Source organism: Myotis brandtii, unplaced genomic scaffold (genome assembly GCF_000412655.1).
Source record: "Myotis brandtii unplaced genomic scaffold, ASM41265v1 scaffold32, whole genome shotgun sequence".
Classification (NCBI taxonomy): domain Eukaryota; kingdom Metazoa; phylum Chordata; class Mammalia; order Chiroptera; family Vespertilionidae; genus Myotis; species Myotis brandtii.
In genome coordinates, this window is record NW_005362269.1 from 10,038,499 (window position 1) to 10,051,443 (window position 12,945).

Genomic DNA, 12,945 nt, shown 5'->3' on the forward strand with positions numbered 1-12,945 from the left:
ACTCTTAAAGATTCTGGTAAAGTGGTATACATGGGACTCTCTCCTTTAGTTTTAATCCTCAACTGATGACATGCTTACTAATTTTAGAGAGAGGGAAAGGAAGAGAGAGAAACAACAATGTGAAGGAGAAACACTGATTTGTTACCTCCCATATGCGCCCCAACCCTGGATCAAACCCACAACCTTTGAAGGTACATCAGCTCTTAATTATCTTGAACTGGAAGTGATGCTCACTATTGTTATTCTAACTCATTGGACTTGAATTAATTCTGTGATTTCAACCTAACTGCATAGGGACTGGGAAATGTGAAAAAGAATGGGGACATTTGTTGAACATTAATAATCACCTCTATTAAATATGTATTTTGAAAATAGAGCCCCAGGATTTGGTGAAGGGTGGTTTGTAAGGGTGTAAGGGAAAGTGGAAAACCGAAGATCATTCCTAATATTTGATCCGTGTAACTGTGGGAATGGTTGGTAGGGGTTCTTGATGTATGTACAAACCTGACTTTACTAGTATTCAAAGTGTGCTTTTTCATATCTGTAGTCATATGCTATTTCTTGTTAACCTTTTCTATACTTGATTTAATGATAGGATGATATAACTGCCTTATAAAATCTTTTTACCTAGTAAAGGTGAATAATTATTTTTTTCTAAACTAGATTTTCATGTCACAAGATGGTTCTCTTTTTTATTAAATTTATTTGGGTAACATTGGTTAATAGTATCATATAGTTTTCATGTGGACATTTCTGTGTACTGGACGATGCTCCAACCAACTGAAGCCTCCCAACAGTGGGTGGCATGCAGTGAGGATGGGACTCTCTTTTTAGATTTTATTCTAGTGAGACATCCTCATTGAGTAAACAGAACATTGTAATTTAGGATAATGGTGAGTAATATAAGTGATATAGAGCAGAATGAAAGGCTGTCTTAGAGAGTGGGGAGAGGAAAGTCCTCTGTGGAGAGGTGACATTTTTAGAGCCAATTCTAGACAGCTAACACTAATTCTCTGTTTTCCCATTTTTCCTAGAGTTACTAGCTCAGTAATGATATGACTATCTGTTACTATAAGTAATAGCATAATCACATGGTTTGCCAATGATAAAAGGATGAATATATTTTCAACTTCCAATTTCATTTTTCTGGCTTCCCCAACAATTGTTTTTTCTCATGTCTTACAATATCTAGAGGGAAATCTTCTCTGGGGTCTTACATCCAGAAAACTGTTGTGTTGCTTTTAATAAATTATTTGCTTTTGTTATATGAAAATGAATTAATTAGATGAAAATGAAACATGTAATTGGTCAGCATTCCCTCTTTGTGCTGATTATTAGAAAACTCGGGACCTCATTATAATCATCCTCAGGATTTGTTATATTTTTCTTCCTGTTTGTGGATATCTTTAATATAATTAAACTAGAGGCCCAGTGCACAAAATTGTGCGTAGGTAGGGTCCCTAGGCCTAGCCTGGGATCAAGGCCATCTTCCTCCCGCTCGCCAGTCCCTAGTCCCACCCCACCACTGCCCACCCCAGTTCCCATTGGTTCCCCATCCAGCTTTCAGAGCCTGTGGGCTGGGAGGATGGACCAAGAGGTGGTCAATGCACCTCATAGCGACAGGTCGATCAGTCATTCTGGTCGTTACGCCGTTATAGTCACTGGCTTTTTATTATATAGGATATACATCATATGGCCCAACTGGTGTGGCTCAGTGGTTGAGCATCAACCTGTGAACCTGGAATTCATGGTTCGATTCACCAGTGGGAGCACAAGCCCAGGTTGCAGGCTCAATCCCCAGTGGGTGGTATGCAGAGGGCAACTTATCAATGATTCTTTCTCATCATTGATGTATCTATCTCTCTCTCTCTCTCCCTTCCTCTCTAAAATTAATAAAAATATGGTTTTAAAAAATTAAAATATGTATTTTTATAGGAGACCTTAACTCTTAAAAAAACTTTGAGGAATGAATAAATGAACAGACAAATGAATAAATGATGAATAAATTGAAGATTTCCATCCCCCTAAATTTTTTTTGAAAGTTCTATTTTTTTAATATAACACTACATTAAGTTGAATACTAAAAACAAAAGTGGCTATTATTTAAAATGTAATGTTGGGCATTCTCATTCTCTCGGCACACATTTTCCACACCAGAAAGTTAGAGTTTTACTGGCCTTAATTCCTGTCTCTAAACTCATTTCATATCCAAACAAGCTGTTTTATTCAATAAATATTTATAGAGCTCCCTCCTGACACATATTCAAAGTTGTTCTGTCAAAGAGAAAAGGTTAGCAAAGCTCAATTAGACCAAGCGGAACGCTTGAGAGAACAGAACTGTCTTTGGCATTTTTTGAATGTTAATACTGAGTTAGTGGATTCCATGCCCTTGGACAAGGAATTTTGTAGCTCTGGGCTGGAAATGACAAATTTGTCAGCAGCACCTGCCCACACCAATCTCTATATGAGGATAGGTAATAAACCATCACATCAGGGTTACACATGACAGTATAAAGAAAAAAATGTATTTTCAGGTAAGCATTTCTCAGCTATTTCAGGTCCTTAAAGAGCCTTTGCGACTCATAATCAGAGGCTCAATTCCACCTCAGAGGAAGGTGCCATTTTACTACAGAAATATCTGCAGAAGAGACAACTAAGCAAAATATTTAGAGAATCTTCTGGGGGGGGGGGAGAAATGCTTCTTGAAACTCTGTTTTCTCATCTTCTAATTGTACCTTTTAAGTAAAAGCTAAGATGTGCAGTAATTCCCAGCTTGGTCACCAGAGAATTCCCATTTAAACACTGGATATAAACAACTGAAATTGAGATTCAAACTGAGCAAATGTTCAGTTTAGCAAGACAAGTGCATGTTATAGCCAGAGATTTGGAAAGAACCATGTGAATCTGAAATGTAATGCCTCTTTCATTATGGGAAGAAGCAAGAAGAACAAATGCAGATCTTTTTTGTTATGTGACTGATGTGAATAGCTGGATGCAGAATAATGCTACTGATAACTAAGGAGCTACACAAAAACATGAAGGAATCTTTGATAGGGATGAAGTAAAAAGAGAGGAATAAATTAAATACTAGTTCCTCAACTATGTGTTTTCAGCAGAACTCACCACATAAATGTATTTCTAAGTCATTAATCAGTGTTAGACATTGTCTCACCAAATTAAAAATGCACAAGTTCTGGTATTTAACTGGACCACTAGCTTGCTATTTACGTTTAGGCAAGTTTCCTTGCAAGACACCATTTTTATCAATAAAAATGGAACTAATAATATATTTCCTCCTTTTCTCCCAAGATCACTGTAAGGAAAACAATGAATAAATAAATGTAAAGTTCTGCATTTAAGTTCAAAGTGTCACCAGTTTACAAAAAGTCAACTGTTTAAATAAATGATTGGAAAAAATATGCTTAAAACTATACTGAGCCCAGCCAGTGGTTGAGCTTTGACCTACTAGTATGAACCAGAAGGTCACAGTTTGATTCCCAGTCAGGCACATGCCCGGGTTGCGGGCTCCATCCCTAGTGTGGGACATGCAGGAGGCAGCCAATCGATGATTCTCTCTCATCACTGATGTTTCTATCTCTCTCTCCTTCTCCCTTCCTCTCTGAAATCAATAAAAATATATTGAAAACCTTTCCACACTTAATAGTGAAAAAACCTTATAACCATATTCAGCAGATATCCCTCTAAGTTTTTGGTGGGAAAGTTACACTACTTTGTAAGTTACAAAACACCAAAATTTTCTATTCTGAGAGCCAAACTTAACAATGAAAACTGAGCCTACCATATCCTTTATTCATATCTAGTCCTGTTATATTTGCATAGATATTTCCTTGAGGAGAACATAAACCATCTTATAATCCCCTGTGTAGTTCCTGCCATGGATCTTCACAGTCTGTTATTAATAAAAGAAACTTTGTTAGAGCAAACCAAATAATAATTTGCAGATAGACTATCATAACACTTTTTGGTTTGTTATTTGTTTGCTTTTTTCACAACCTAAACATGTATCATTGCATCTTGGGAAAGATTTATTTTTCAAGATTAGATGAAAGATGGCAAGCAATTGGAGCCTTCATCTGGTTATCTGCAAGAATGACATCATACCATGTTTATGTTGGTTATGTCCACCAGGACATTAAGCAATTGTTGCTCCTCAACAGGATGAGGAAGAATGACAAGAATATCTAATGAGTATCATTATTAAAGTGGCTTCAATCTCTGGGTCCAAATTACAATTATTGTGTGTCTCTAAGGCTTCTGATTCTGTAGAAATTCTTAAATAAAAATTTATCTCTTCTGGAAATTTTTTCTTGATTCTTAAAATGGAAGCACAGCTCTACCTTAAACACAATGATGAAAGATGAGAGCATACAGCCCAATCTATTTGTATGAGTGAGTCGGCTTGATTTCCTTTTTGGCAACTGTAAACTCGAAGCATTAGGAATAAATGTGTTCCTTCAACAAAAATATGCCTTACTTGATTGAATAATGCTCTGATATAAACCAAAGTCTTTGAAAAATAGAAAAGATTTGTGAAGAACTGAATGAGATATTCTATCATAATGGAAGTAAAACTATTCGCTTAAAATTTTTAAAGACATACTTAAGTATTCTCATCTAGAATATAACAATGGCATACCTTTTTTCCCACTGACCCATGGCCAAAACCAAGTGTTTAGCCTCCAGTATTAGTTAGAATTTTATTGGCTATAATAAACGGAAATCAACATCAAATAACCTCAGAAGACAAGAAATGTACCAAAAGGTTGTCATGTAGTACACAGATTAAAAATAATACTAGTGATCCAGATTCAGAAAAGAACAAGAATCAGAGAAACTAAATATGCACTCAAATTTCCAATGGAATGTGTCTGATTGGCCTAATTTGGGACACTATGGGAAGAGAAGTCACAAGGCATTGATCAGCAATCCCAACAAAACTGCATAGAGGAAAGGTGATGCCTGAAAAGGAAAAGGGAGTGCTACTATAAAATGGGAGGAGGGGGAATAAATATACACTGCACTGCCCTTCATATTTTGGCTATGATCAGTACAAGATTGAAAAGGCAGATTGCAACATAGGCCCAGTTTCAATCAGGTTGTTTGCTGTTGTTGTTAGTTTATATTAAGTTTCATAAGTTTTTTTATATTATTATATATTTTGTATATCAACCTCTTATCAAATGTATGATTTGCAAATATCTTCTCCCATTCATAAGACTGCTTTTGTTATTTTTATGATGGCTTCCTTTGCTGTGAAAAAGCTTTTCAGTTTGATATAATCTGATTTGTTTTTTGTTTGTTTTTCGTAGCCCTTGCCTGAGGAGACTGGTTCAAAAATATTGCTAAGACTGATGTCAAAGAGCTTACTGCCTCACTTTTCTTCTAGCAGTTTTACAGTATCAGGTCTTACATTCAAGCCTTTAATCTATTTTAAATTTATTTTTTAATATGTTCTACAATGGTTATGATTCATTATTTTTCATGTCCCTGTCCAGTTTTCCTAATGTCAGTTACTAAAGACACTCTCCTTTCACCATTCTTGTTTACTTTGTCAGATTAATTGACCATATATATCCATGTTTATTTCTGAACTCTCTATTCTATTTTATTGATCTATGTGACTGTTTTGTCACAGTACCATACTGTTTTGATTATTATAGCTTTGAAATCTATACTACACATGTGATACCTCCAGTTTTGTTTTTTCTTTCCTCAAGATTGCTTTGGCTATTCAGGATCTTTGTGATTCCATACAAATTTTAGGATTCTTTGTTCTAGTTCTGTCATTTGTATTTTAATGGAATTGCATTGAATGTGTAGATTGCTTTGGATAGTATGGACATTTTAACAACATTAATTCTTTCAATCCATGAGCACAGTATATCTTTCCATTAATTTGCATTGTCTTCAACTTATTTCATCAATGTCTTATAGTTTTCAGAGTATGTGTACCACAATTGCAAATGACATAATCTTATATATTTTTTAAAAACCTAAAGAATCCACCAAAAACTATTAAATTAATAAATGAATTCAGTAAAGTCACAGGATACAAAATTAATACACAGAAATTGGTTGTGGACCTATACCAGTAATGGCGAACCTATGACACGCGTGTCAGAAGTGAAACGCGAACTCATTTTTTTGGTTGATTTTTCTTTGTTAAATGGCATTTAAATAGATAAAATAAATATCAAAAATATAAGTCTTTGTTTTACTATGGTTGAAAATATCAAAAAATTTCTATATGTGACATGGCACCAGAGTTAAGTTAGGGTTTTTCAAAATGCTGACACGCCGAGCTCAAAAGGTTCACCATCACTGACCTATACACTAATACTCATTTATCAGAAAGAGAAATTAAGAAAACAATCCCACTTACAATTGCATCAAAAAGAATAAATCATTTAGGGATAGAAATAACCAAGTAGGTAAAAGAATATATATATGAAACCAACTGGTGGTTATCAGAGAGGGGAAGTATAGAGGGGCAAGAAAATAGGTGAAGGGGGTTAAAAGGTAACTATGTTATAACTTCTAGTTATAAAACAAATGCCATGTGTATATAATGTACAGCTTAGGAAATATCCTATATAATAAAAGGGCAATGTGCTAAGTGTCCAGTCATCCATTCAACGAATCAAAGCATAATATGCTAATGATATGCTAAGGCTGTTCAACCGCTTGCTATGATGTGCACTGACCACCAGGGGACAGACGCTCCAACTGGTAAGTTAGCTTGCTGCTGGGGTCTGGCCAATCGGGACTGAGTGAGACGGGCTGGACATGCCTTGGAGCCCTCATGTGGTTTCTCCCTGGGTGGCCATACTCCCACACCTCTCCCCTGCCCCAATCCTGCACCAGTGGGGTCCCTTGGCCTGGCCTGCGCCCTCTCGCAATTCAGGACCCCTCAGGGGATGTCAGAGAGCTGGTTTTGGCCCAATCCCACAGGCCAGGCTGAGGGACCCCACTGGTGCACAAATTCGTGCACCAGGCCTCTAGTAGTTCATAATATTGTAATACTTAGTATTGTGACAGATAGTAACTAGATTTAACATGAGAATCATTTTGCAATATACATAAATATTGAATCCCTATAATACACACCTGAAACTAATCGAATATTTTAAATCAATTATACATCAATAATAAAAAAGAGGCCCAGAATATCAATACAAGCCTTTACCCATGCCTCTTAATTTGTCGCCATCTGACCCTAGTCTTATAATCTGACCGAAGATATATTTTCAATACTTCTGACTTGGGACCAGGCAGGTACCTGGGACGCGTCCTGTTCTGCAGTTCATTATCACAAGAAGAAAATCAAGCAAACTGCCAAATATCCTTTTAAAAGAATGCAGATTAAAAATTTGTGATTTGTTTTATTTTTCAGGAAACATAACTGCTTATAATCCTATGAAAAATGCTCAATGTCACTAATCATCAGAGAGATGCAAATTAAAACAACAATGAGATACCACCTCACACCTGCCAGAATGGCTGTCATCAATAAATCAACAAACAACAAATGCTGGCGAGGATGTGGGGGAAAAGGAACACTAGTACACTGTTGGTGGGAATGCAGATACAACCCCTATGGAAAACAGTGTGGAGATTCCTCAAAAAATTGAAAATGGAACTGCCATTTGACCCAGTGAGCCCATTTCTAGGAACACATCCTAAGAAATCTGAAACACCAATCAGGAGGAATATATGCACCCCTATGTTCAAGCAGCACAATTTACAAGGCTAAGATCTAGAAACAGCCCAAGTGCCCAAAAAAACTGTGGTACATATACACGATGGAATATTATGCAACTGTAAAAAAAGAAGGATCTCTTACCCTTTGAGACAGCATGGAGGGACCTGGAGAGTATTATGCTAAGTGAAATAAGCCAGATAGAGAAAGGCAAGTATCACATGATCTCACTTATATGTGGAAACTAATGAACAAAATAGAACCAGAGACATTGAAACATGCAACAGACTGAGGTATTTCAGAGGGAAGGGTGGGGTGGGAAGAGATTAACCAAAGAATTTATATGCATATATGCATAGCCCGTGGACACAGACAATAGTGCAGTGAAGGCCTGGGGAGGAGGCAAGAGCAGGGTGGAGGGGGTCAAATGGGGGGTAAATGGGGACATCTGTAATACTTTCAACAATAAATATAAAATCAAAATAAATAAGCTCCCAGTGCTACAAAACTGGATTAGATGCATTGCAATTTCTAAAGGAAAAGAAGGTACTGAAGAGAAGAGGGAATTCAAACAGTATACACTTTCTATAAGGAACCACCAACAACACAAGAAGGGCTGATATTTATTTGTTTACTAGAAGCAAAAAAATTGCATGGAGCCCTTTATGTGCAGTAACTCATTTGCTTCTCACAATAACTCTATTTGTAATAAATACATTACCTGTAATTTACAGGTGAGTCAACTGAGACTAAAAACCCAGAGCTATGCTCAGTGGTTGAGCATAGACCTATGAACCAGGAGGTCACGGTTCATTTCCCCTTGAGGGCACATGCCTGGATTGTGGGCTCAATCCTCAGTGGGGGGCATGCAGGAGATAGCCAACCAATGATTCTCTCTCATCATTGATGTTTCTATCTATCTCTCCCTCTTTACTCCTCTCTGAAATCAATAAAAATATATTTAAAAAATAAAAATAATTTTAAAAATAACAACCACAGAGCTAGAGAAACTCAGGGCTAGAATTTTAACCCAACTCAGTAATCATCAAATTTTTTTAAAAATCTACCTCTTGTAGAATAAAATTAAATAATAAAGCATCTGGATGCAAATATAGATTGGACCTTTCCAGGTCTTGGTCTGATAGTGAGATTGTCTTGCCAAAAAATGACAGAAATATATATGAGAAAACCTTCAGAGACTCAAGAAAAGGGAGGTGGGTTTACTTATACAACTGCCTCTTGGGCCTGCCCTGCTTTTTGCTTCTCTTCTGCTCTGAGGATTTGGTAATTGGTATTTAAAGTAAGAAGCTGTTCTCTAGCAAAAGGCTTTTGGTCCAGTCTTTAGGTAGATTAAATTTTTAAGCCTTCACAGCTTGTTTTGCAAATACTACCCTCCCGCACTACCTGAAAAAGGCAATAACTAAAGACTTTAGACAGACAGTACTAGGCAGTGTTACTGGCCAGACAACAACCAAAAGGAATAAATGATTAAATGTTAAGAAAGGTGAATGGACAGTTGCCCTTTCTCTTTCCTGACCTCTGGAGAACTTGTCTAACAACAGCTTCTTTTAGCATGTATCCACAATGCCTGAATCAGAGACCACTCTTCTGATATACACAATGTAGAAAACATTAAATATTGTTGAAAGATCGCTTTGAGTGACATCACTCCTAACAGAAGCCTTGATGTAGAATTCCTCTCAGGATTTGCCATAAGCCTCTCCCTCAGAGACATCTGCAGTGGTAAGATAACTTATACACGTATGAAAAATTAAACTTCCAGAGACTAATAGCAATTTAGAAAGAACAAAATTATCTGGTTGTGAAAAAAATTATGTTGCATAATATCAGGGGACATTTGTAAAAAAAAAAAAAAAAAAAAAAAAAAAGGCCCTTTCTGGAAAAAAAAAGTCTATATATGACCAAATGTAGAACAAAAGAAAATTCAGAAGTGCACTAATGAAAATTCATTTTTAAACATATGTCAATTCTAGTCCTTTTTATATTTAAAACAAGCTTTCTAAACTTTACCAGTCAGTAAATATCATCCAGATGGTGCTAGTCTGAATTTAAAATCTTATATTTTGGTATAAGAACCCAGTTTTAAGTAATATTTTCACATATTAACACTTATAATTAAGGGGTAGTTTGATTTAAGATCAATATTATTATTCTTAACAACTGAATTAAAGCATAAATTCTGACTTATAGATTTGCAAAATGTTCATATAGGAAAGAAAGAATATATGCATGTCACCAACATTTTTTGTGTGCACTAGATTTGTATAAGCAAAAAATTCTAATTTTATTAATTGATCAAGGGGAAAAATACCTCTTTAAAGTAATGATATATGTGAAAGATGGCTCTTAACTACATATAAGGTACCCATATGTTTCATGTCTCTGAAAATACACTTATAATCCTTATAATTCCCAAAGCTTCACAATCCCCTGCCAATAACACTCTAGGGAAAATGTTTGACAAATTAATTACCTGACAGGAAGAGTCCGGTCACCTTTCCTTCTGTCCATTTCTCTTTGGGGAACAGGGTACCAGCGAAAATTGAGCTTCCAATTGAATCCCCCATAGGTCATATCAGAACCCGCCATGTACTCAAAAGTATCATCACTGATCACGTCGATGATGGGACACACCACTGTTTTCCTGAAATCAGAAAGGCAAATTTAAAAATCTTCCAAAACTTCCCTTTTTGAGGCCTACTATAACAATAGTACACTAAATGTTTTTAAAATAAGAACATTTCAGAGGGAAGGGGGTGGGGGGAAGAGGTTAACCAAAGAACTTACATGCATATATGGACACAGACAATAGTGCAGTGAAGGCCTGGGGAGGAGGCAAGAGCAGGGTGGAGGGGGTCAAATGGGGGGTAAATGGGGACATCTGTAATACTTTCAACAATAAATATAAAATCAAAATAAATAAGCTCCCAGTGCTACAAAACTGGATTAGATGCATTGCAATTTCTAAAGGAAAAGAAGGTACTGAAGAGAAGAGGGAATTCAAACAGTATACACTTTCTATAAGGAACCACCAACAACACAAGAAGGGCTGATATTTATTTGTTTACTAGAAGCAAAAAAATTGCATGGAGCCCTTTATGTGCAGTAACTCATTTGCTTCTCACAATAACTCTATTTGTAATAAATACATTACCTGTAATTTACAGGTGAGTCAACTGAGACTAAAAACCCAGAGCTATGCTCAGTGGTTGAGCATAGACCTATGAACCAGGAGGTCACGGTTCATTTCCCCTTGAGGGCACATGCCTGGATTGTGGGCTCAATCCTCAGTGGGGGGCATGCAGGAGATAGCCAACCAATGATTCTCTCTCATCATTGATGTTTCTATCTATCTCTCCCTCTTTACTCCTCTCTGAAATCAATAAAAATATATTTAAAAAATAAAAATAATTTTAAAAATAACAACCACAGAGCTAGAGAAACTCAGGGCTAGAATTTTAACCCAACTCAGTAATCATCAAATTTTTTTAAAAATCTACCTCTTGTAGAATAAAATTAAATAATAAAGCATCTGGATGCAAATATAGATTGGACCTTTCCAGGTCTTGGTCTGATAGTGAGATTGTCTTGCCAAAAAATGACAGAAATATATATGAGAAAACCTTCAGAGACTCAAGAAAAGGGAGGTGGGTTTACTTATACAACTGCCTCTTGGGCCTGCCCTGCTTTTTGCTTCTCTTCTGCTCTGAGGATTTGGTAATTGGTATTTAAAGTAAGAAGCTGTTCTCTAGCAAAAGGCTTTTGGTCCAGTCTTTAGGTAGATTAAATTTTTAAGCCTTCACAGCTTGTTTTGCAAATACTACCCTCCCGCACTACCTGAAAAAGGCAATAACTAAAGACTTTAGACAGACAGTACTAGGCAGTGTTACTGGCCAGACAACAACCAAAAGGAATAAATGATTAAATGTTAAGAAAGGTGAATGGACAGTTGCCCTTTCTCTTTCCTGACCTCTGGAGAACTTGTCTAACAACAGCTTCTTTTAGCATGTATCCACAATGCCTGAATCAGAGACCACTCTTCTGATATACACAATGTAGAAAACATTAAATATTGTTGAAAGATCGCTTTGAGTGACATCACTCCTAACAGAAGCCTTGATGTAGAATTCCTCTCAGGATTTGCCATAAGCCTCTCCCTCAGAGACATCTGCAGTGGTAAGATAACTTATACACGTATGAAAAATTAAACTTCCAGAGACTAATAGCAATTTAGAAAGAACAAAATTATCTGGTTGTGAAAAAAATTATGTTGCATAATATCAGGGGACATTTGTAAAAAAAAAAAAAAAAAAAAAAAAGAAGGGGTTTTTTTCCTTCAGACTGATCCACTACAGAGCGTATCTCAGACTCCATGATTAGGCACATGCCAAGACTTCAGTAAACATGCATTCATTACACCACGGAGCATAACATGATAAATAAGGGCTTGATCAAAATTTCTTTCCAGCAGAAAGAAGTCTGACTTAAGTATGCAAGCCACAGTTCACACCTAATTCTAAATCCATGCCATAGAAGAACTGAAGATGGTTTCTAAGTTTCTTGCAAGAGCCTATACATGTCTGAACATATTCTACAGAAGATAATATAAAAGTATGTTCCACTATTATTATTATAAAAGAGAACCCATTTTGTTAATAGTAAAAATGTAAATTACATTAGGCTAAAATACTCTAAAAATAAATCCCTAGTTCTCATGTCTCAAACACAGTAGTTGCTTATTTCTCAGTGCAAAGCAGGCTATGGCAGATGGCTCTGCACAGTGGTACTTCTTCCATTCTGCCATCTCTAGAACCTTGTCGTTGGCTATAGGCCACCAGCTGGAGGGAATAGAAAGCACACCCACTTTTTAAAGGCCACAGCCCAGAAGAGGTACACGGCAGTTCCACTCACATTATATTAATGAAAACTAGGTGCATGGCCCTGTATAGATGACAAAGGGGCTGGGAACTGTAGTCCGTGTCTAGGAAGCCACCACACAATTATGCTTCTATTGACACAGAACAGGGAGAAGCTTTTTGATGGTCACTCATCTCCAGCACAAATCGACAAGAGTACAAACAAGTTCAGCTGGACTGACAACAGGATTTCAAAGGCAGGATATTAATAGTTTAGGGTCCAAGGACCAATCATTCAAAATCAATATGTCAGGAAAATAGAAGACACAATTTTAAAATAAAATCAAA